Raw genomic sequence first — 24,610 nt, 5'->3', positions numbered from 1 at the left:
CCGCAATGAATATGATTTGGCCCCTCTGGAGAGCAGAGCGACTGGAGTTTTTGCACTGGTGTACAGGGTGAAACCACTAGACGGATGCTAAATTGATACATGTGTAAATACCTCTTTGGTACACGTTTATTGAGACTTCCAAAAATGTGTTTTTAAACAGAAAACCTTTGCAGTAGCGCCTGGCGCGTGCAGGAAGGCAAGTGGAACCGGAGATGTATGAAGTGGTTGCCTGCCTGCAGGCACCTAGAGCTACTTAGCAAGTTTTCTCTGCAAAGCCAAATTTTTGAAATTCTCAACAAATGTGGGCGGTTGCCACTGAGCGCATAGCCGAAGAGGAGGGCTTAGAGGTACCATCTGCTATTTTATTCACGCATGTAACATTGTTACATCCCTTTATGATCACACTGCAGGAAGATGTAAAACAGGAGTACTGAAAAGCATAACTTCGAATCACTTGCAAATTTCGTCGTTTGGTTTTGAACGGTAGCTAGTATTTCCATCCCATACACCAGACCAAAATTTTGGTCGCACTGCTCTCTAAAATGGTCAGCTCACGTTCATTGCGGTTGCCAGCCCATCATCTCCTTAGAGACGGCTTCAAGCGTCAGGGAGATGTCAGCAGTAACAGATGTTGTCAGGAATATCTTCCTGGTGCTTATCGCACTGCAATCCGTTGTTTTCGACCGCGAAATGTCCGGGAATCAATATCCCAAGGAGGGGAGTGATTTTATTGACGCCCTTTATGCCGCCCCCCTGACGCCTTTTAGTATCGATTCTGAGCGGCAGAGTGTCTGAAATTTTTTCTTCGGCTACTCGTAAAAGAAACCGTGTGATATCAACGCTGGTCGTCGTGGTTGCGACCTCCATCTCAGGGGCGTAAAAAGAAGGGGTGAAATGTGGGTCAGACAGATGTGACGACGTTCCCATCCCGTGACATGTCCACGGAGGCTTTTGGCAGGATTGTGATGAAATTTGGTGACAATGTGACATCGTTAACTCACTTCACACGTCACATGAGCTAATGAGCTGTGGCCTTTTTACGCAGCTGTCGACACCTTTCTGTTTGTAGAGGCGCCGATCCCGAAGGTGACTCGCAAGGCGGTCACACCTTTGCACCGTTACAAAGGAAGTTTGTAGGCACCTATGAGCAAAATTGCAAACTTGTGCATCGCAATGCGAGACAATACCTGGGTTTCGAAAAAGTGATTCTTTAAGTCTGTCGCGCAGTGTACTATTCCTTACACACGCATCCGGGATGAAAACTCACTCTCCGGCGAGCGGAACGTCTGTTTCTGTGTCAGCGGAGCTTTCATTGCTTGCTTGGATGACGAATTGGATTCTAAACAAACTGTACAGTTTTATGTTACGCACTATCTCACAGGTTGTGTGTGGTTTCCAAACCAGTCGATTAAAAAATCTTGTGGTACTGGTTCAAAATGTGGAAGTTTATCCATACGAAATACCGCCTCCGTAGCGGAGCGGTAGCTATTGCCTACCACGCAGGGGGCCCGGGTTCGATTCCCGGCAGGGGACTGGATGTTTTGTGTCCTTCATCATCATTTTTATCACCATTGACTCGCAAGTCGCCGATGTGGGGTCGCCTAAAAAGGATATGCAATACGGCGGCCGAACTCCCCCAAAAGGGGCCTCCCGGCCAACAATGCCATACGATCATTTCCATTTTTTATATGACAGGTAAAGAATTAATCGAGCGAATAGTGCTTAAATGGGGCCAAAACTGTGGGAATTTATCCATACGAAAAAAAATTAATCGAGCGAACAGGGCTTGCAATGGGGCCAACAGGGAATAACGTAAAAGGCGGGAAAATCTAAAATAAAACAGGGAATGTGAAAACGGGTTTCATTGTAATTTTACTGTTAGCTTGTTCATGTTTAAAACATTGACTAGTTACTAAAAGTGCACTGTAGAAACCAATAAGAGGAAACGATGAGCAGATAACCATGTCCTCAAAATTTCTAAATCACATGGGTGAAGCAAATGTTTTGCTCCTACTGACCCGAAAACCTGCAGGCGCCCCTGAGGTAGCTCTAGACTGTAGTATAAAACCGAGTTGAAGATTTGCCTGCGCATACGAACTTACAATCAGCAAATTTACTAATCTTTTATTGCTGAATCAATACAGATATTGAAATAGTTCGGTAAAAAGAGTCACCCTTTTTTTTACCCTTTCGTTTATGTTTACATCCATATTTCTTCATCCCCAACTCTGAATACAGATGTTAATACTATATAAGGACTCATTATGACTTTTAATAAGTTGTACGGCTCAAATGGCTCTGAACACTATGGGACTTAACATCTGAGGTCATCAGTCCCCTAGAACTTAGAACTACTTAAACCTAACTAACCTAAGGACATCACACACATCCATGCCCGAGGCAGGATTCGAACCTGCGACCGTAGCGGTCGCGCGGATCCAGACTGAAGCGCCTCGAACCGCTCGGCCACACCGGCTGGCAATAAGTTGTTTGAATAGCCCTTTTCTTTCGTTATTACTCAAGCCTCTGGAAATTTTCCCAAATGCTTTAATGTAGTCAATGAATAAAGTAGACGCTACGAGTTTCCAAGATTAACTCTCGCCTGTTCTGGGTCAATTTTTTCCCATGAAACCTCAGTCGCAATGCAAACGCCCTGCCCTGAAACCGTGCTGTTACTATGCAGGAACAGATTCGTCAGTGGTGTTTCGGCACCATGTAATAATTTTCACATAGAGTTTATATGGTGTTTTTAATAGACGTACGCAACTTACCAAACAATGGATTGGCTATTGCTGATCATGTGCGGATACCATAAAAGATACGTGTGGATAGAGAGAAATGAAAGTGTAGCCTATAAAAATACATGACAATTAATTGAAACCCTCAGCCGCCGACAGGTGTTGTTGATATACCTCGATGCGGACAGCTGAAAATGTACGCCCCGACCTGGACTCGAACCTGGGATCTCCTGCTTACATGGCAGTCGCTCTATTCATTTTTATTTTAATCTCATTTTGTTCCGTGTTGTTCGTTGAATTTGTTCGTCGTGGACGTGCGATGACACCCCTCCAGGTTGTTGGTTGATCCGTTCACTCATTTTTTTATTTACAGTGGGCAGCTAAACCCTCTGACCGAACACGCTGAGCTACCGTGCCAGCTGATCGATCTGAGCCACCGAGGCCACAGATGAACAGCGCGACTGCAGGCACTTATCCTATATCAAGGTATATCAACAACACCTGTCGGCAGCTGAGGGTTTCAATTAATTATCATTTATTCTAGAGAAGCTGCACGGTCGTCAGTGGTATCTGTTCTTTTGAGAACAGTTACTATCTTCATGTATATATACTATAAAAATACGACTGAAATTCCACTAGTTATATTAACTGCTGCCACACCTCTCTCTTAGAATTGTGTGGGGCAGATTTTATACAGTGACTCGGGTGCCAGCGGCGACAGGATCTCGCTCCTGCCCCAGCGTCCGTCCGCTTCGTGTTGCTACAAGCCAAAGCGCCAGACCGGGCTGGCTCGTCGTGCGGCGGAGAAAAATGAAAACCGGTGACTAAAAATCACGTCCCACGGTGGAAACGATGCCAGCTAAATAGCCGTTGCAATTAACTTTTAATTAGGACAAATCGCGAGGCGCGCCAACTGCGACGCTAGAAATCAATTTTCAATTACGCGTCACGCGTAAGTAAGGTCCGCACACAATTTTAAATTAAATAACACGGTACGAAATAATTAGGTTTTTTTTCCTGCACCGACCGCTGCGCCGACATTACAGAGACCAGTTCCCGTTCGCGTACGAAAAATGCGCGCGGCACGTGCCATCTGGCTGCGTGGACAAACTCGTGACAGTTTTGTTGGCATATTCCTTTATAAGTATGGGCGTCAACACTTGTGTAATAACACCCTAAATAATTCTTTACGATAGCAATTACTACACTCGTTACTGGCAGTAAATGACTGTCCACGACCTTCCAAAAACACTCCATATATCATCGTCCAACAGACAAGCTGAATGAAAACAATGCCAAAACTTTTTTTCGCATCCTTATGTGAGTCTCCAGAATACCCCAAATGTATCTACATTGTACTTAAAACAGCAGTACATCTCAATCTATTTAAAACAGGAATCATGATTACTTATACGTAGGTTGGAACTTAAATAGTGGCAACACTGCTTTGGAGACACTATGCAGTGGAATCTCCTATTGTCGCTGACAGCACACGTTTTTGACATACCTACCTTATCTTCGAGCAAATGGACTCGCTCGTCCCACGTCACCGGCGTGCACACAATCGAGGGAAACACAGTCACCTGTGAGCGAGCGGTCTAACGTAACAGTGTCACTGTTTTTTGAAACAGGACCAACGGAGTTGTATCAAGGTTTAATGCGCCAGAGGTCGTACAGCACGACAGTGTCATCAAGGTCTTCAAGAGGCGTGCGGGGAATCGGCATTGCACTACAGAACAGTGGCATGCTGGGTAAAAGCCTTCAACGAAAGTCGGCAAACTGTGGCAGACATGCATCGGGCAGGTCGTCCTAGCGTCTCTGAAGAAGAGGTGCATGCTGTTGCCGCGTTAGTGGACAGTGATCGACGCCATACGATTCGTGAGCTCGCCCACGAAACCGGATTAGCGCATACGACTGTGCTTCGCATCCTGAAGGAACGCCTGGGCATGCGAAAAATTGAATCACGATGGGTTCCACACGCACGACTTGACGGAAATGCAGAAATGGATGTGTTACGACGCTGCTCAGACGCACTTGGAGCGCTATGAGCGCGAAGGAGAGGCTTTCTTACTCCGTATCGTAACACTGGATGAGACATGGGCCACATCGTACGTGCCAAAACTGAAACGCCAATCCAACGAATGGCGTCATTACGGGTCGCCGCGAAAGTCGAAAGTGCGTCAGAGACCTACTATGGTGAAAGTTTTGGTGATTCTCGTGTACGACTGTGATGGTGTTATCCTAACGCATTATGTTCCTCCACGGCAGACCGTCAATGCGCAGTATTACTGTTCGTTTTTCGAGCATCTTCTACGACCAGCGTTGTGAAAGAAGCGGTGACTCTTTATGCGCAACCCACCCATCATTTTGCACGACAATGCGCGGGCGCATACACCGCAAGCTGTGGCTGCTCTGTTCGGTCGGTGGACTGGGAAGTACTGTATCATCCACCATACTCCCCGGAGTTAAGTCCTTGTGACTTTGATTAGATTCCGAAGATGAAGGAAACACTTCGTGGCATTCGCTTCAGAGCTGTTCCAGAGATTCGACAGGCAGTAGACCGCTTCATTCGCACCATCAACAGAACAGGCTCTGCTAACGGTATACTACGCCTTCCACATCGCTGGCAACGGGTTCTACACAACGCTGGAGCCTACTTTAAAGGACAGTAACAGGTGCAAACATGAAACTCATTTGTATCGGTTGTGAATAAATAGTTGCCACTATTTAATTTCCAACCCTCGTAATATTCTGGTAACTTTCAGTATTTCTCAGTATTTAAGAAATGTTTAATGTTCTATCTACGGATAGAACACGGATACTTTCATCTAGAGTCCTTGCTTTCGTTATGCCTGTAGCACCGAACAAATAAAATTTTATTTACGCAAGTCAAGACTCTGCTCTTTGCTAGGCCTAAATATTCCTGTAAAATTTAGTAATATGGCCTCTAACGTATACCATTACCAGTTGCTCAGTCGTTCCAGAAAACTCATTCAAAGTTCCCAGACAACAACGTTGCCTTTACCAGCCTCAGTTTGGCGATCAGTCGCCTCGTGGTACTGGTTCTTCATTCATCTGACCAAACAAGTAGACATACGTGCATTAGTTGTGAAGTGAAGTGGATATAATGGAAGAAGACAATTAAAGCAGGCGCAACTCTGGTAGCCTCTTGAAATTTGAAGAATTTTTCATCAGCACTTCTTCTTTAAAGGGGGAAACCAATTAGGAGGCTGTTTGACACTGATTTTTGGGGGGGTTTTCGGGTGAGAAGAATTAATTAGAATTTAATGAAATTTTGACATCATTTCATTCATATTTCGAACAGTTTTTGTGGAGTTGTTTGGATAATTTCAGCCAAAAATAACAAAGTTACGCCGTCATGCTCGCTGAAGTTTGTGAATATAGTTTTCCAATTGCGTGCAGTGTAGCCATTCCTATTTTCATCTGAAATCAAAAAGGTTTTCATTTTATATTAGTAACTTATTTTCTAAGAATATGAACCCAATTGCAAGTGAAAATAATGAAAATTAATTGACTTCGATTTTCACGATTTTTCTCTAATTATGCAAAGAAAAATACCCTTAAATCATGATATCATCACACTAGTTGGTTCATACAATTCGTAATTTTATAAAGAATCATAATATCAATTTTCATTATGATCTTTTCCATACTTTTTGAGTTGGACTACACGCAAATGTGAAAAAAGTCATTTCGAGATAAAAGCGTTTGAAAAATTAATTCTCGGAAACTACAGATGCAAGGAAGTTAACAACAATGTAAAATGCTTACCAAGTAATCTGCGATTCCAGCACCATATAGTAGTCCTGCTTCTTCCTCATAGGCTTCGTTCTGCGCTTGCAGCAGTGCTTTCCGAGCTTTCCGAGCTTTCCGACCTTCCATCGATTCCTATGAACTACGTCGACTCTGCCGGCTCACGCCTGGTTATCCATTTGTCGGCATAATTGAAGCTTTGCGTGCCTACTACAATTCCTGCCTCGATCATGACCATCAGCAGGGATGAATTGCCTTCATTGAGTAAGCACGCTACTAAATACGATGCCAATTCAACGAATTTTAGACCGGAGTGCAAGTGTTTAGGAGCTAATTGCGAAATAGTGGAATTAAAATTTTCATTCGCATTTTGTATGTGGTCACCTAAAGATATCTCCAATAAGCCATCTCTTGATAAATCTTCATATATTGGAAGAATTTCCTTCTGTACGTCGGGGTGTACTCGGTTCTATGCTCATAAAATCTAAACGAATGCGAATTTCGCTTTGAAATTTTGACAGCGTATTCTTGGATAGTTAAGCGAACGATTTATGCAATAACAAATCGGGTTTTTGAACCTGCTAATGTGGTTTTACCCCTTAATGTAAGTGTAGTTTTCAACTTCTACAAAGTCCCAAATTTTAGGGTCAGAATTATAAAGACAGTTGAGGACATTAATCTCAGTGTTCTTGGTAAGGAATGACTACTTAGTTTTTTATTGACATAAACAGATTATATCACATTGCAACAACAGAAGCAAATGGCAACTGTTCAAAGTGACGGCCGCCAATATGACTGGATACAGATTTTGTCGCATTCAATCAAATCCTCTTTAGTCTCTACTGGGGTTCCATACACCTAGAGTGCATGTCATCATGTAGAGAAAATATTATAGGGTGAGACTGAACCGTGTTTGTTACCTCCGTTTCGGAGTTCCGATAAATTTGTTCCACACATGCATTAACTCGCGAATGGCTTCTCCAAAGATATTCGCGATAGTCGTTGCCTAGTTCGCCATTTGGCGACAGTAATACCTTTACGAGTTCTTTATACAACCACTGAGAGTGTTCTGACAGAACGGGGCCAAAGGGCCCTTGCGAAGTTCCTCACAGCTCGTGACACTATAGGTCTTACGAACTGCAGTGACCACACACCGAGGGAAGCAAGTTGCTGTTTGAGACCACTTTAATACTTTGGATCTGAGCGTGTAAACAGACTGGCGCTCTCGATAACATACGACAAAGTTAAGGATCTTATTGCGTACCTTTTCAATGACATACTGATTTCTCGCCTGGCTCCGCACGAAGCCGAGCGTTCTCGATTTATGTCGGGCACGGCAACTAGTGTGACGTCGTAAGTTCGTTGCGGAGCCCGTGTGATAGAGATCAGGAAAATCTAGTTTGTTTGGGCAACTGTTCCGATGTCGAAATTGGCTCTGAGCACTATGGGACTTAACATCTGAGGTCATCAGTCCCCTAGAACTTAGGACTACTTAAACCTAACTAACCTAAGGACATCACACACATTCATGCCCGAGGCAGGATTCGAACCTGCGCCCGTAGCGGTCGCGCAGTTCCAGACTGAAGCGCCTAGAACCGCTCGGCCACACCAGCCGGCTCCGATGTCGACTGAGGTGGTGTGATGAAGATCTTTACAGCGCAGCATGCAGTTTCTATTTGGTGAGATGTCGCCTTGCTTTGTATATGAAACACACTGCTCATTTATTTTTTGGTATCATTCATTGGCTACTTCATTTCTGAGGCTTCTAGTGAGTTCTGCTTACGTATAACTTCATACCGATTGTAATTTTATATCAGATAGTGATTTGGGTTTTTTTTTTGAACGGATTGGCATAAGGCGGCCACATGGACGAGTTTATCCCTTCGATATTTGCCCATTTGAAGTTATATCACGTCCAACTTGGCTCTTTCAAAAGAAAATGGGAATAAACCTGCAATTACAGATGATATTTTATGATGATAGCCTGCATGCTTTTTGCTCTTGTTTTGTTTTCTGTGTTCGGTGACTACGTGAATTGCAAGTTTATTTTCTTTTGTACGCCACCCCTCTTTGCTTTGTAGGAGCGATAGGAATCTTATTGCTGATATAATTTCTGAATGTTTTTTCCTTGTTATTTCTATGTGAAAGACTTATTTTTTTTTTATTCTGGGCTCGCGTGTATCTTGTTGTGTAAGTACATGTACAAGTGCAAATTGTTCTTTGCGTATAAACATAGGGACATCTCCAACCTCACCATTACCGACCAGGCGATGGGTATTCCATAATTCGAGATGACCGTGGTATTCCCTCTGCTACGACCTCCCGCAGCAGAAATGATGTTTGTCTTGCTATTTTTTCTACAATTCTCAGCCTCGTGAACGTAACGTCAGTGAACTGTTATCACGTGCAGTGCGTGTGGGACTGGAGTGGATTTTAGTTACATACTTATCAATGATTCAATGTTTCTGGACTTGAAGATAACCAAGCTGGGGTGTTACTATCTTGGCTAAATTCTTGCAAATTTATTCACTTATTGACTGATGTTTTGACCTGATACAGATGGCACAGACATGTACTTTGCACGGGTTGTCCCTGAAAAGAACGATCAATTTACACTAAAGCTATACTCGTGTGTTACATTCATCCAGGGCTTATCCATTTAAATTAATTGTTTCATTCAGTCTCTAATCTGCCTAGCACGGGCCAGTCCAGTTATTAAACCAGCTAACCACAGACGCCTTTCAAGATCCAGCGATCGCCTTGGGACACGCCATTCCAAAACAGCAATGATAATTCTAAAATTATTATTTGTACTTCTGTCGAAGTTGTGGTGAGAAAAACCCTTTATTTGCCGTGACTAGTTTCAGATATCGTGTCCATTATCAGCTATAAATAAATTACAGCACTTGGTACAAACTTCCTTTAATATGAACAATTTCACATACAAAGAAGGTAGTTCTTGCTTTTTTACACAAATTTACATACCTTCATCGTAAGTATTGACACGTAATACAACCAATACATTTGCAAATAGCCACAATCGGCAATGATGAGTAACATGTACAAACACATCTACAGTACGTTATAAGTACTGCTCGCCAGACAGCAGCAGGAAAACTGATACGAGACTTTACAGCAGCTTAAAAGTAATTGCGTCAGAAGCCGCTAGTAATACTTTGAGAACCCATGCGCCCTCTAAGACACGATTTACCAACTGCCTTAAAATTGTATTACTCCCTAACGTTAACCAAATAATAAATTTAGTTCTTAAAACCTACAACTAATTCAAGTCTACTAATAAAACATAAAGTGCTCCTCATATAAAGTGACATAAAACAATACAGAGCTTAAACATACAGCCCCAACTAGGATGCAACTGTAAGCACATAATACAATGCTTAATACACACAAAATGAGCGACCCGTAGTGAAACAAAAATATTGCGAAAATGTCATGAAAAATGGGAATAAAATGTTCATAACACAAAGCGTCATAAGAAAGTACCTAGATAAAATGTACAGCGCCGTACTGCGCCGCAACTTTATTCACAACAGAATGGTTTAAAAAATGCTAAATTAGAGTCATGTAGTAAGACAAAAAATTACACAAAAATGTCATGTGAAATGGGGCTCTGACGCATTTATTTTTAAGCTGCTTTAACGTCATGTTCCAGTTGTCCTGTTGCTGGTTGGTCAAAAGCGCTATGTTTGTACTTTTACTCATCATTGCCCGTTGTGGTTCAAATAGTTCAAATGGCTCTGAGCACTATGGGACTTAACCTCTGAGGTCACCAGTCCCCTAGAACTTAGAACTACTTAAACCTAACTAACCTAAGGACGTCACACACATCCATGCCCGAGGTAGGATTCGAACCTGCGACCGTAGCGTTCCAGACTGTAGCGCCTAGAACCACTCGACCACCCCGGCCGGCTGCCCGTTGTGGCTATTTGTACTGGTTGTATTACAAGTCAATATATACGATGACCGTGTCTGACCATCCTGATTTAGGTTTTTCGTGATTTCCATAAATCGCTTCAGGCAAATGCCGGAATGGTTCCTTTGAAAGAGCACGTCCAGTTTCCTTTCCCATCTTTCCCTAATGCGATAGAACTGATGACCCCACTGTTTGGTCACCTTCCCCCCAGTCAACCAACCAACAAACTTACGATGAAGGTATGGAACTGTCTGTGTAAAAAAGCAAGAGCTACGTTCGGTATATGTGAAACCGTTCATGTTAAAGGAAGTTTGTAACAACTGTTGTACTTCGTTCATAGCTGATGGTTTGATAATGGACGCGATGTCTGAAACTATTCACGGCAAGTAAAGGCTTTTTCTCACCGATACTTCGACAGAAGAACAAACAATAATTTTCATAAAAGTGAGTTGCTGACCCATTAGTCCTGCATCATGCTGGAAGTTTATAAAGATGTGAATTCTGTTGTTGTTGTTCTCACGATCACTAATATTCTAAACCGGATGGCATACTATCGTCTTGAAACCCCATCCTCACACGAAAAATGCGTAGAACCTTTTACAATTATAGCAGTAACTCTTGAAAGGACACCGCATAACATGCACCATTTGAGAAGGATATGGGGAATAGATTTTCAAGACTACAGACACGTTACTGCGGCAGCTGAAAACGTCTTACAGTTGAACAATACAAGCTATAGGATGTTCGGCTTTGCAGTACTGCGATGGATAACCTGTTAATACAACTGAACTCTGTGGTCAAACTCATTTTACCGCATTGTGTATGGTAGGGATGTAAGTGCTGCTTCGCTAGTACTTTCGATACATAATATGGATTTGCTTTTTCATTTATATTTTCGCTTGCGAGCACGATTAGCTACGAAGATTGAATGAAAAGTAATGCCTCCACCTTCGTTAATTGGGTTTGGATGGGTCTATTTTAATAAATCAAACGCAGAAATAATCCTTAGAATGTGATCTTTAATTATCAATATTCACTTTTCCACATAATCACCAGTCAATTGGATACATTTCTGCTTACGATGAACAAGTTTTCAGAAGCTGTCACGGAGGAAGTCAACACTGTTTCCGCAACCACAGACTCACATTTCTCTCAAAGTCTTCATCAGAAGCATAATGATGTCCCCGCAGACCGTCTTTCATTATCGTGAACAGTTGGAAGTCAGACGGTGCTAAATCTGGACTGTGTAGAGGAATGAGATTCGGTCTCTGACGTTCTGCTGTGGTGGCATTGTGCAATAATGTGACCCTCACGCTCTTGTGAAATGCCGATTGGGCTTGCAATTTCTCTCTGAGTGATACGACGATCGTCCTGAATCTATCTGTCAGCATTTTGCTTGCGAAACTCAGTGGTTGCTGTCACAGGACGTCCAACTCTTTGTTTGTCACGCAGGTCAGATGTTCCCGCCTCAACATCTTTAAACTTACTCGTCCACCGACGCACAGTATTCACATCAACACGATCACCATTCTCTAATGAATCTCCTTTGGAGTGACACCTTCTGCTGTCAACAATTCAATGACTGCACGTTGCTTAATGAATCACCTTTGGGGTGACACCTTCTGCTGTCAACAATTCAATGACTGCACGTTGCTTAAATCGCATTGACCGACCGTCTGCGCAGGGTACCATACTTTACACTGTAACAACACAACCGTTCAATGTTAAGGCTTCCCGCCAAGTGAAGCTATAAAAAATATGCTACGGAACAAGCCAGTACTTGCTGCATACCAATGCTGCTAACTGTTGAAGAGTTGCGAAGGTGGAGGCATTACTTTTCAGTTAACCCTCGTACATTGCTGGAAGCTTTGTTGGAAAGAGAAACCGTAACAAGGTTCAGAATTCATCTAAATGGCTTCTGGAAACTCTGTTAAACTTAATCCAATTGGATCTGCTAGCCTAGGGTGGGATGTATAGTAGACGCCGTCGACGATAGTCGGCAGAAATGGCTGAAATGGCTCTGAGCACTATGGGACTTAGCTACTGAGGTCATCAGTCCCCTAGAACTTAGAATTACTTAAAGCAAACTAACCTAAGGACATCACACACATCCATGCTCGAGGCAGGATTCGAACCTGCGACCGTAGCGGTCGCGCAGTCCCAGACTGTAACGCCTAGAACCGCTCGGCCACCCCGTCCGGCTAGTCGGGAGGTACGGTACATAGAATAGGTACCCTATGTTTACTAAGGACGAGGTGCCCTTCCATAATAGACTGAAGAGCCAAAGAAAGAAACAGGTGCACCAGACTAATATCGTGTAGGCCCCCCGCGATCACGTAGAAGTACTGCAACACGACGTGGTATGAACTCGACTAATGTCGAGAACTGCTAGAGGGAACTGACGCCATGAGTCCGTAAGACTACGAGGGGGGCGGAGATATCTTCTGAACAACACGTTTGCAAGGCATCCCAGACATGCTCAATAATGTTCATGGCCAGCGGAAGTGCTTAAACTCAGAATAGTGTGATCAGACAGAATGCTTACGTACGGTTTCACCTGTCAGAGTCATATCTAGACGCATTAGGGGTCCCATATCACTCCAACGTCCCATACCATTACAGAGCCTCCACAGCTTAAACAGTTCCCTGCTGACATGCAGGATCCACGGGTTCATGAAGTTGTCTACACGTCCATCCGCTTGATACAATTTGAAACGAGACTCATCCCACCAGGCAACACGTTACCAGCGATCAACAGTCCAAAGTCGGAGTTGACGGGCCCAGGAGAGTCGTAAAGCTTTGAGCTGAGCAGTCGCAAGGGTACATTAGCGAGCCTTCGTTCCGAAAGCCTATATCGATGATGTTTCGTTGAATGGTTCGCACTCTGACACTGGTTGGCGGCCTACCATTGAAATCTGTAGCAATCTGCGGAAGAGTTACACTTCTGTCACGTTGAACGATTCTCTTCAGTCGTCTTTGGTCCCGTTCTTGCAGGATTTTTTTCCGGCCGCAGCGACGTTGGGGATTTGGTGCTTTATCGGATTCCTGATATTCATGGTATATTCGTGAAATAGTCGTACGAGAAAAGCCCCACTTCATCGCTACACCGGAGATGCTGTGTCCTACCGCTTGTGCGACAACTGTAACACCATGTTCAAACTCACTTAAATTTGCATTGCTGCCACTGTAACAGTAATAACCGATCTAACAACGCACCAGACTCTTGACTTATACAGGCGTTGCCAACCGCAGCGCCGTATTCAGCCTGTTTACATATCTCTGTATTTGAATACTCATGCCCATACCAGTTTCTTTGGCGCTTCAGTGTACAGGGTGGTCCATTGATCGTGACCGGGCCAAATATCTCACGAAATAAACTTCAAACGAAAAAACTACAAAGAACGCAACTTGTCTACCTTGAAGGGGGAAACCAGATGGCGCTATGGTTGGCCCGCTAGATGGCGCTGTCATAGGTCAAAAGGGTATCAACTGCGTTTTCTTTTAATAGAACCCCCATTATTTATTACATATTCGTGTAGTACGTAAAGAAATATGAATGTTTTAGTTGGACCACTTTTTTCGCTTTGTGACAGATGGCGTTGTAATAGTCACAAACATATGGCTCACAATTTTAGACGAACAGTTGGTAACAGGTAGGTTTTTCAAATTAAAATACAGAACATAGGTATGTTTGAACATGTTGGAACTTCACGTTGTTGCAATGTGATACATGTACCTTTGTGAACTTATCATTTCTGAGAACGCATGCTGTTATAGCGTGTTTACCTGTAAATACCACATTAATGCAATAAATGCTCAAAATGATGTCCGTCAACCTCAATGCATTTGGCAATAAGTGTAACGATATTCCTCTCAACAGCGAGTAGTTCGCCTTCCGTAATGTTCGCACATGCATTCACAATGCGCTGACGCATGTTGTCAGGGGTTGTCGGTGGATCACGATAGCAAATATCCTTCAACTTTCCCCACAGAAAGAAATCTGGGCATGTCAGATCCGGTGAACGTGCGTGCCATGGTACGGTGCTTCGACGACCAATCCACCTGTCATGAAATATGCTATTCAATGCCGCTTCAACCGCACGCGAGCTATCTGCCGGACATCCATCATGTTGGAAGTACATTGCCCTTCTGTCATACAGTGAAACATCTTGTAGTAACATCGGTAGAACATTACGTAGGAAATCAGCATACATAGCACCACTTACATTGCCATCGACAAAATGGGGGCCAATTACCCTTCCTCCCACAATGCCGCACCATACATTAACCCACCAAGGTCGCTGATGTTCCACTGGCAGCAGCCATCGTGGATTTTCCGTTGCCCAGTAGTGCATATTATGCCAGATTACGTTTCCGCTGTTGGTGAATGACGCTTCGTCGCTAAATAGAAAGCGTGCAAAAAATCCGTTACCTTCCCGTAATTTCTCTTGTGCCCAATAGCAGACCTGTACACGACGTTCAAAGTCGTCGCCATGAAATTCCTGGTGCAATCGATGTTGATGTAGCATTCTCAGCACCGACGTTTTTGAGATTGCCGATTCTCGCGCAATTTGTCTGCTACTGATGTGCGGATTAGCCGCGACAGCAGCTAAAACACTTACTTGGGCATCATCACTTGTTGCAGGTAGTGGTTGACGTTTCACATGTTGCTGAACACTTCCTGTTTCCTTAAATAACGTAACTATCCGGCGAACGGTCCGGACACTTGGATGATTTCGTCCAGGATACCGAGCAGCATACATAGCATACGCCCGTTGGGCATTTTGAGCACAATAGCCATACATCAACACGACATCGACCTTTTCCGCAATTGATAAACGGCCTATTTTAACAGGGGTAATGTATCACGAATCAAATACCGTCCGCACTGGTGAAATGTTACGTGATACAACGTACTTACACGATTGTGACTGTTACAGCGCCATCTGTCACAAAGCGAAAAATGTGGTCCAACTAAAACATTCATATTTCTTTAGGTACTACACGAATATGTAATAAAAAATGAAGGTTCCTATTTTTAAAAAAACGCAGTTGATATCCGTTTGACCTATGGCAGCGCCATCTAGGGGGCCAACCATAGCGCCATCTGGTTTCTCCCTTCGATCTAGACGAGTTTCGTTCTTTGTAGTTTTTTCGTTTGATGCTTATTTCGTGAGATATTTGGCCAGGTCACTATCAATGGACCACCCTGTATATAAACAGAATTCGTTTCATTATCCACTGATGTATAGGTGACAGCCAAATGAAAACTATACAGATGGGAAAGAAATAAGTAAACTGTTTATTATTTCAAACGTAACCTCCTCATATTTATCCCATTGTGACACGAGACCGCGATCTCCGGCGGTAATCCGGAAGGATACCGCCCTTCGGTTGGTCTTTCGGTTCTAATCGAAGCGTTAGGTATATTGCAGGTGCCAGCCACCCTGCAGCGGTCCAGCCAGCAGCCAGCAGCGGTTCCTGCCAGCAGCCACCGCGGTTCCTGCCAGCAGCCGGCAGCCAGCGTCCAGCAGCCAGCAGCGGTCCCAGCCAGCAGCGGCCCCACCAGACTCCAGCAGCAGCAGCAGCAGCGTCCCCACCGGCCGGCCAGCCAGGTCGCCACCCCCGCCAGCAGCAGTAGAGTGGGGCTTCGGCCCCAGTCTCCTTCATCGTTTCTCTGTCCCTTTTACTCTGTGTTTCTCGTCGCCTTGTCCGTCCCTCATTTGCTTCTTTGTCCTGTCCTGTGTTTTTCGCCTTCTCACCATGTCAACCCCCACCACCGCCACTACAGCCATCACCACTGCCATAGTATACACATCTCCCTCCGCCGCCACAACCACTATCTTGTGGTGTGCCCAATCCCCCCCCCCCTCAGTCCATCCCCCCACTCCTCACTCTCCCATCTCCCTCACCTTTTGTTGCTCCATCTCCGGCTCCTCCCTGCCTCTCCTCCTCTGATCCCTTCCCTCCACTCCCCCCATTTGCTCCTTCCGTTTCCGCGACCCCCGCTAGGGTGGTGGCCACGGCCCACGCTCAACTTCCCCCTTCGCCCTCTTCATCGTCTTCATCATCGCCATCGCCGTGGCCCTCACCATCTCTGGCGCCGACTCCAGCACCGGGACCCGCCCCTCCACGCCACCAGTTGCTCCCATCCCCCACACCTCCTCCGCCGCCGTCAAACGCCCCAGCGCCACCCCTGCCTCTTCTGCATCTAAAAAGGCTCCGCCTCGTCCCCCTTCCCCTGTACAGGATGCCATAGATGTCTCGCTGCCTGTCCCTGCCCCCTCCTCCTCCTCCTCCTCCTCCTCCCCCTCCTCCTACCGCTACCTCTTCTCCTGTCCTGATCCTTCCCTTCTTGAGGCCCGGAACCTCACCCTCTTCCTTCGCCAGCATTTTCCCAGTGCCCCCATCTCCCTCCTCACTCCTCGCCATGATTCGGTCCTCATCTCCTCCACCAGCCCTACCCTTCACACAGATCTCCTTTCCCGCATCCCTGTCACCCACTTTGGCCCTAATGCCTCCCTCACCCCTGCCCCTTCCCCACCTCCCTCCCGCAATCCCCAACCCCCGCGTCGCCTGCCGACCCTCACTGCCGTGATCACTTGGCTTAGTCTGATGATCACGGAGAAGGAGGTGTTCGCGGAGCTCAAGGCGCAGCCCCATCTGGAGGTGCGTGCGGTTCGCCGCATCCACAACTCAGCTGGCCCCACCCACCTTATGCGGGTCTTTTCCGAACATGCCCCCTCGATAGACTGTCTCCTGAAGGAGGATGGCCTCCTTTTTCACCAATGCTACCAAGTTGACCCTTCCCTCCGCTGCCAGAGGTGCTTGCGGTATAATGCACACCTGACATCTGAGTGCGGCGAGGCCCCCACCTGCCCGCACTGTAGGCAAGCCCACTTCTTACAGCAGTGCCCCAATCTCCAGTCCCCCCCTCCTGTAATACCTGTAACCTCCCTCATCCTACTTACTCCCAGAAATGTAAGGCCCGACCCCCTCCTACCACTCTTGAACTCACCGTTCCTGTCCGCCCTCTGGACGTCCCCACCCCTTCCAGCAATTCCCTTCGCCCACCCCCTACCACTGAGGACATCATCCGATCCCTCACCATCGTCCTTCAGAATGTTCACCCTTTTCAGCGCCCCGACACCCTCCAACAGATATCCCTCGCCGCCCGTTCCGTTTTCCACCTAAAAATGTACGCCACCTACTCCAACAACCAGGCCCATTTCACCTTCTCCCGTCTTGACACCCTCGTCTAAATCCCTGTCATGGCGCGACAGCACCGTATCCTTTTCAATAACATCTGCTCCCTTCCCGCCAACAAGAACCTCTTCCCGCACACCCTTGCCACCCACCGCGTGGATGCCTTCCTCCTCAATGAAACCTTCCTCCAACCCCACCACACCGTCCGCACTTCGCCCTGCCTCCTTCACCGCTCTGATAATCCCCTCCCAATTGCGCGTGGCGGAGTTGCCATTGGTCACCACGGCCAGATCCCAGTTCGGCTCCAACCTCTCCTTCCCAACCCCACCGAACACCTGATCCTTTGTCTCTTCTTCCCCAGCCTTACCGTCTCCTGCGCCACCATGTATGTCCGCCCTAACGCCCCTATTCCCTTCGACTTCCTCTCCCACATTGACCGTACCTTCTGCTCGTACGTGATCGCCGCTGACCTCAACATCCATAGTCGTTCCACCGCCCAGTTACGGTGGTGGCATCAGTTCCTCTCCTCCCTTCAAGGCGACCTCATCCCCATCCCCCAGCACACCCGTCCCGAATCCAACTCCACTCCTGATGTTGTCCTTTCCTCCCCTAACCTCCTTGGCCGCATAACGGTGGATGTCCTGGAGCCTATTGGTAGCGACCATCTTCCTGTCCTCCTCACCGTTTCAGACGGTCGTCACCCCCACCCCGACCCTCGAAATGACCCTCCCCCAAAGTACGTCCATGACTATTCCTGTGCCAACTGGAATGCCTACTGGGATACCCTCTCCACCCAGGTTGATAGCCACCTCTTCACCTACCACCACCCTGACGATGTAACCCATGCCGCCTCCTTTCTCCAGCAGACCTTGTCTGAGGCCATGGGGGCGCACATCCCTACTGTCGCCATCCACCCCCACCGTCCTACCTTACCCCCACAGGCCGTCCTCCTCCTCTGTGAATCCTGCCATCTCTACCTAGGCCTTCCTCCACACGCGTGACCCGGACACACTACGACGCCACTGGCAACTCCAGTGACACATTCGAAATTTGCTCACGGCTAAGAAACGCCAGGACTGGCGACAGACATGCACCCATTTAAATGCTACCCTACCTATAAACTCGTCCAAGTTCTGGTCAGCCATCTGTCACCTTACCGGATCCAAACCCTCCTCCTACTATCCTCTTCTCCATGATGATCACCCCTTCCCTGACACCCTTAGTAAGGCCAATCACTTTGCCTCCAACCTCTCTGATGTCTTTTCCATCCCCGATGATCCCCAGTTCGATTACACCCTCTTCCCGGATGTCCGCGATCGAACTGACACCTCTGTCCCTCCCCTCGCACCTGGTTTCCAGTACTTGGACAACATTGCACACACGGAACTCAATGCCCCTATCACTACACAGGATCTCATTGCTACACTCCGCACAAAACGCAAAACTGCTCCTGGTCACGATCGTGTCACCTACCGTCACCTTCGTGAAGTTCCTGTCTCTTTCCTCTCCACCCTGGCCAGGCTCTACAATGTAGTCCTGTCCACTGGTTACTACCCCGACCTGTGGAAAACCTCCCATATCCTGATGTTCTTTAAACCTGGTAAACTGCCGTCCGCCGTCTCCTCCTACCATCCCATCAGCCTTACCTCGGTCTTCAGCAAGGTCCTGGAATCTATCCTCACCCGACGCATCCACCAGCATCTCCATCAGCACCGCCTCCTCCCCGTTACCCATGTTGGTTTCGGCCATCCTTCTCTTCCGACGACCTTCTCCTTCACCTCACTCATCTCCTTTCTGAACAGCTTAATTCCCGTCGCTCCGCAATCGTCCTCTCCCTGGACCTCAAACGTGCTTATGACTCTTCAAGCTCCTCTTCAAGCTCCAAACCTTCGCCCTTCCCATTAACTACGTCCATCTGATCGGCTCCTTTCTCTCCCACCGTCCTTCCTACGTCATCATCCATAACACGGATTCCTCCCCTTTTTTCCCCTGTGCCGGTTTGCCCCAAGGCTCCATCCTCTCCATCTTCTGTACCTTTTGTATACGGCGGACATGCCGCCGACGTCACTCCCCGTCCACCTTCTCCAGTTTGCCGATGACACCGCCTTCCTTGCCCTTGCCCCCACCCTGCAGCACTCCCAACACCTTCTCCATTCCCATCTTGACCGGTTCACCACTTGGTGCAACCAGTGGTTGCTCAAGGTCAATCCCTCCAAAACCCAGGCGTTCATTATAGGCAAAACCAACCCTTCCTTCCGCCTCCTTGATTTCTATCTCACCATTTATGGCCGTCCTATCGCCCTCACCCCCACCCTTAAGTACCTTGGCGTCACCCTCGACCGTCGCCTCTCCTGGACCCTCCATCTCCAAACAATCCAAGCCAAGGCACACTCCCGACTCCGTCTCCTCAAGCTCCTTTCCGGCCATACGTGGGGTCTGGACCCCTCCACCATACTCCACACCTATAAATCCCTCATCCACCCTATCCTTTGTTACGCCCATCTGGCCTGGATCTCTGCCCCCCTACGTTTTATAAATCCCTTCAAATCCTTGAATGCCATGCTCTTCGCCTCGCCTTTCGCATCCATCTCCCCTCCCCCACGTGGATCCTGTACGATCTCATTCCATTCCCCCACCTCCTCCTTTTCCTTGAAAGGATACAGATCCTGTACACCTCCCACAAACTCGATCCTCCTCACCCACTTGTGTCGCCCATCCTCTCTGACCCCCGCCCACTGCCGCGCCTGTATTCCCAGGTCCCACCCGGTCTCCATCTCTCCACCCTCCTTACCCTCTCCCAAGGTGGCTTCCACCAGCTCCCCCTCCCTGATGATGTCCTCCTCCCCTCCATCTACCTCTCCTATCAACTTTGATCCTCCCCCCCACTTCCTGTGTCCTTTCCTTTAGGCACCCTCCCTCCCTTCTCTCTCCTTTCCCCCCCATCCCCTTCCTCCACCCCACTTCCACCGGGCATCCCCTCCCCCTTCCTCCCTCCCGCCTATCTCCCCTGCCCGTGGCATCTCTGCTCTCCCCTCTCCCTCTCCCCCCCCCTCCTCCTCTCTTGGCGGGTCCCCAGACTCGTACACGCTCAGTGGACTTTCGCGCGCCGGAAATCATCGCCATCAGTGTCTCGTGTGTGTGCCTTCGTTTTGTGTTTAGTGTTTTTTCGCCGTCACGCCACCACTGTTCACGTGTGCCGTCGCAGCCGTCTGTGTTATGGGCGCCGTGTCACCAAGTGTTAGTGTTTTTTCTCGTCCAGCGTGAACGGCTTCAAGTTTATTGTTTTTCGTATCTACATTTATGCCCGCCGTTTTTATTGTATTGTCTGTGCCACGTATATGTCATATTATTGTACCACTCAAGGCTGAAGAGCAGCGTAATATGCTGCTGACAACCCGCCTTGTATGAGGTGATTAAAATTACAATAAAGAAAAAAAAAAAAAACACGAGGCGGTTGATGCCCTCATGGAGAAATGTCTGCGATTCCCTACGGAATCGTGACTGTGTCCAGAAGTGTACCTCTTCGTCTGGAGCAAATCGGCGACCACCAATGTCTTTCTTCAGGGCTGCAAAATATGGAAATCGCACGGGGAGAGATCTAGACTGTGTGGAGGAAGTGGAAACAATCGTGTAAACATGTGGGCCGGCTTTATCCTGCTAAAGAATGATGCTGCCCATCAACGTTACTGGACGTTTAGATTTGATGGCGCGCTTCAATTTTTGCAAAGTGTCCACTTGGACACTGGGATGTCCTCACACATCCTCCTTACAGTACAGATTTCTCCCAATGAGATTTCACATCTTTGGAGCCCTAAAGAAAGGAATTCGTGGCAGTCGATTTGTTTCAGACTGAGAGATGCACGCCTGGGTACAATTACGGTTCCGTAAGCAGCCACAAACATTTTTTCACGAAGGCGTTGCCCGTCTTGTCTCGCAGTGGTATAAATGTAGTCACAGCTACGGAGCCCAGTTTTGAAATAATAAACCGTGTAGTTATAATTTTCCCTCTCGTTTTCATTTCACTAACCCTTACACATGGTAGTCAGAAACAGTCTGTAAATCTTGAAAGGATGTTGCAGAAGAGGCTGTGCTGGGAAGTAATTGTGAAGAAAAAATTCGATATGTTGCGTCGTTTCGAATTATTTAGCATTTAAGTAGCCAATCAGGTCGTTGGGCGCACTAAAATGCGTTGCGCCGGATGTGGTGGCCGATGCGCAGTGACCAAAGGACTGAGCGAATTCATTCGTTTTCTCAGAAGGCGAAGTCGACAGTATTCGCAACTTTTCGGCCAGTCGGGGATTGCAGAATCGAGGTGCACGCCCTGCAATTTTTCTCAAACGGTTTTATGGAAACTATTCGGTAAAAAATTTCATTTTTCCGTTATTTATAGCTTTATATGTCAGGTTCATTATGATGTGACCATCATTTCGTTAATGTTCATAGTTATTGTGATATTTACATGGAAGTAAGACACTGCGAGAAATTCGAAAAACTTAGCAATGAACAATAGGGGTCCCTATGATTTTGCGTTTGGTGCATATTGTATAATATGTTGCTGCGTATGGAATTTAGCTAACACATCGAATTTTTCTTTTGACTTGGGAGGAGTGTGTGTGTTGTCTAATTCCGGTAAAGACCTTTTTGGCCGAAAGCTTACGTGTTTGATAGTCATTTTGTTGTGCCTAACTGTAACTCAATATCTTCCCTATATGGAGAATAGCATCTATCATTTTCATAAACTAAAGTAGTAGTTATTTATTCACCTCCTGGCTGTTTCTTTCTGCCACGAGATCAATGACAATTTTTCACATACTATATTAAGAAGGTCATAATTATTTCGTTGGCCATATAATCAGCGCACAATTTAAATTTCTATTTTATTTCTGTATGGCACATCGTGTTGAACTCTAAATACTGGTAAGTAAAAACGTTCGTAATCTGATTAGTTCTCAAGAATAAGCGAAAATGAAGGTAAAACGGAAAATAATACCTCGAAAGAAATTCTTTTACCAGCCATTATATTGCTTATGCTCTTCTGCGCACAGTATCGAACTGTTATACCTGTTCTAGGCGCTGCAGACTGGAGCCGAGCGACCGCTACGGTCGCAGGTTCGAATCCTGCCTCGGACATGGATGTGTGTGATGTCCTTAGGTTAGTTACTTTAGTTAGTTCTAAGTTCTAGGCGACTGATGACCTCAGAAGTTAAGTCGCATAGTGCTCAGAGCCAGCCATTTGTTATACCTGTTGTACTGTTTGCAATAAAGACATTCAGAATAAAATGGCAATCAATTAAAACATTTACGAATTGTGACCTTTCTTATATCATTCTTTGTGTATTGGGGTCTAACAACAAATAAGATTTCGAATTTGTAATACAGTTTGCAGCAACTTTCAGTTGTAACTGGACATCCTATAACCGAAAGCGCTGGTAACATTTAGATCTACATCAATCATTGTGAATTGAGTCACAGAGTACCGTGTACTAAGTGTTCTTCCCGTTCTATTGGCGGATGGACGAAGACGGAAACATTTTTTATAAAGCTCCTTGAGAGTCATTGTTGGTCTGTTACAGTCTCCACAGAACCGTCCATGAGGGATGTACATTCGTTAAGACATTGCATTCGCAATTGAGAGGATGGCGGTTCAACTTTGCGTTCGGCCATCCAGATGTGGTTTTATTTACGTAAATCCATTGAAGCAAATGCCTGGGTGATTTATTAACAAGGATCTATTTCCCTCCCCATCCTTCCTCATTCCGAGCTTGAGGTCCGTCTCTAATGAGCTCGTCCTCTATAGGCGACAGTACGTTGAACCCTAGATGGGTACTGGTTTCAAGTTGAAATCTGTGTGAAATGCGACAGACTACGGTCCCTTGGCGGCGTAAATTATTTAAGCTTCGGAGTCAATGCAGTCAGCAGATACGGCTGCCTGTAAAGACCACTTTTTCTCAGAAACGGGTAGAGGAATAAAGTTGAAATTTATATCAAACACTAGGGTCTACGCTCCCTTCATCTTTCACTAGGGTCTACGCTCCCTTCACCTTTCAACGATGTGAGAGGAGTTGCCACAAACAACACATCTGGATTCCACGTTAAACTGTAGGTTCTGTATCACCAGTTGCATAGAATGGAAAAAGCTATTCCAGATATTGAGGGAAACTGGAGCTAAGTATAAGGACAGGAGAACGATATGGAACATATACAAAGAAAAGGTGGCAATAGTGAGATGTGGGGAACATCAACAACAAGCAAAAATTAAACAGGGTGTGAGACAGGGATGTGCACTCTCCCCTGTCCTCTTTAATATGTACATACAGAAAGCAATGGACGAGGTCAGAGAAAAGTTAGGACAAGCTAATGGAATCAGGATCCAGGGAAAAATAGTTGATATGCTGCGTTTTGCGGATGACATTGCTGTCCTAGCGGAAAATGAGGAAGAATTACAAGTAGTGTTGGAGGAAATGGAAAACACTCTTGCTACACGGTACAACATGAAAATTAATAAGTCAAAAACAAAAATCTTAGTTGCAAGCAAACAAAATAATCAAGCAATTACGAATATAAGGCTGAATGGAGAGAAGCTGAAAGAAATACAAGACTTTGTCTACTTGGGAAGCAGAATAACAACAGATGGTCGTAGTAGGAAAGATGTAATAAGTAGAATAAATCAGGCAAAGATTGCATTCTATAAAAGGAAAGGACTCCTCACATCAAATATGATAAGTCTGTCGTTAAGGAAGCGGTTAATAAAGACCTTTGTTGGGAGTGTGCTTCTCTACGGCAGCGAAACCTGGACACTTGGAGAGGACGAAAGAAGAAGGATTGAAGGATTCGAAATGTGGCGTCTGCGAAGGATGTTAAAAATTCCATGGACGGCCAGGATGACAAATGAAGAAGTCCTGCAGAGAGCGGAGGAAGTTCCAGTTCTTTGGAAGACGGTCAAGAAGAGGAGAGATAT

Source organism: Schistocerca cancellata, chromosome 1 (assembly GCF_023864275.1).
Source record: "Schistocerca cancellata isolate TAMUIC-IGC-003103 chromosome 1, iqSchCanc2.1, whole genome shotgun sequence".
Lineage (NCBI taxonomy): Eukaryota > Metazoa > Arthropoda > Insecta > Orthoptera > Acrididae > Schistocerca > Schistocerca cancellata.
This window is presented reverse-complemented; position numbering follows the sequence as displayed.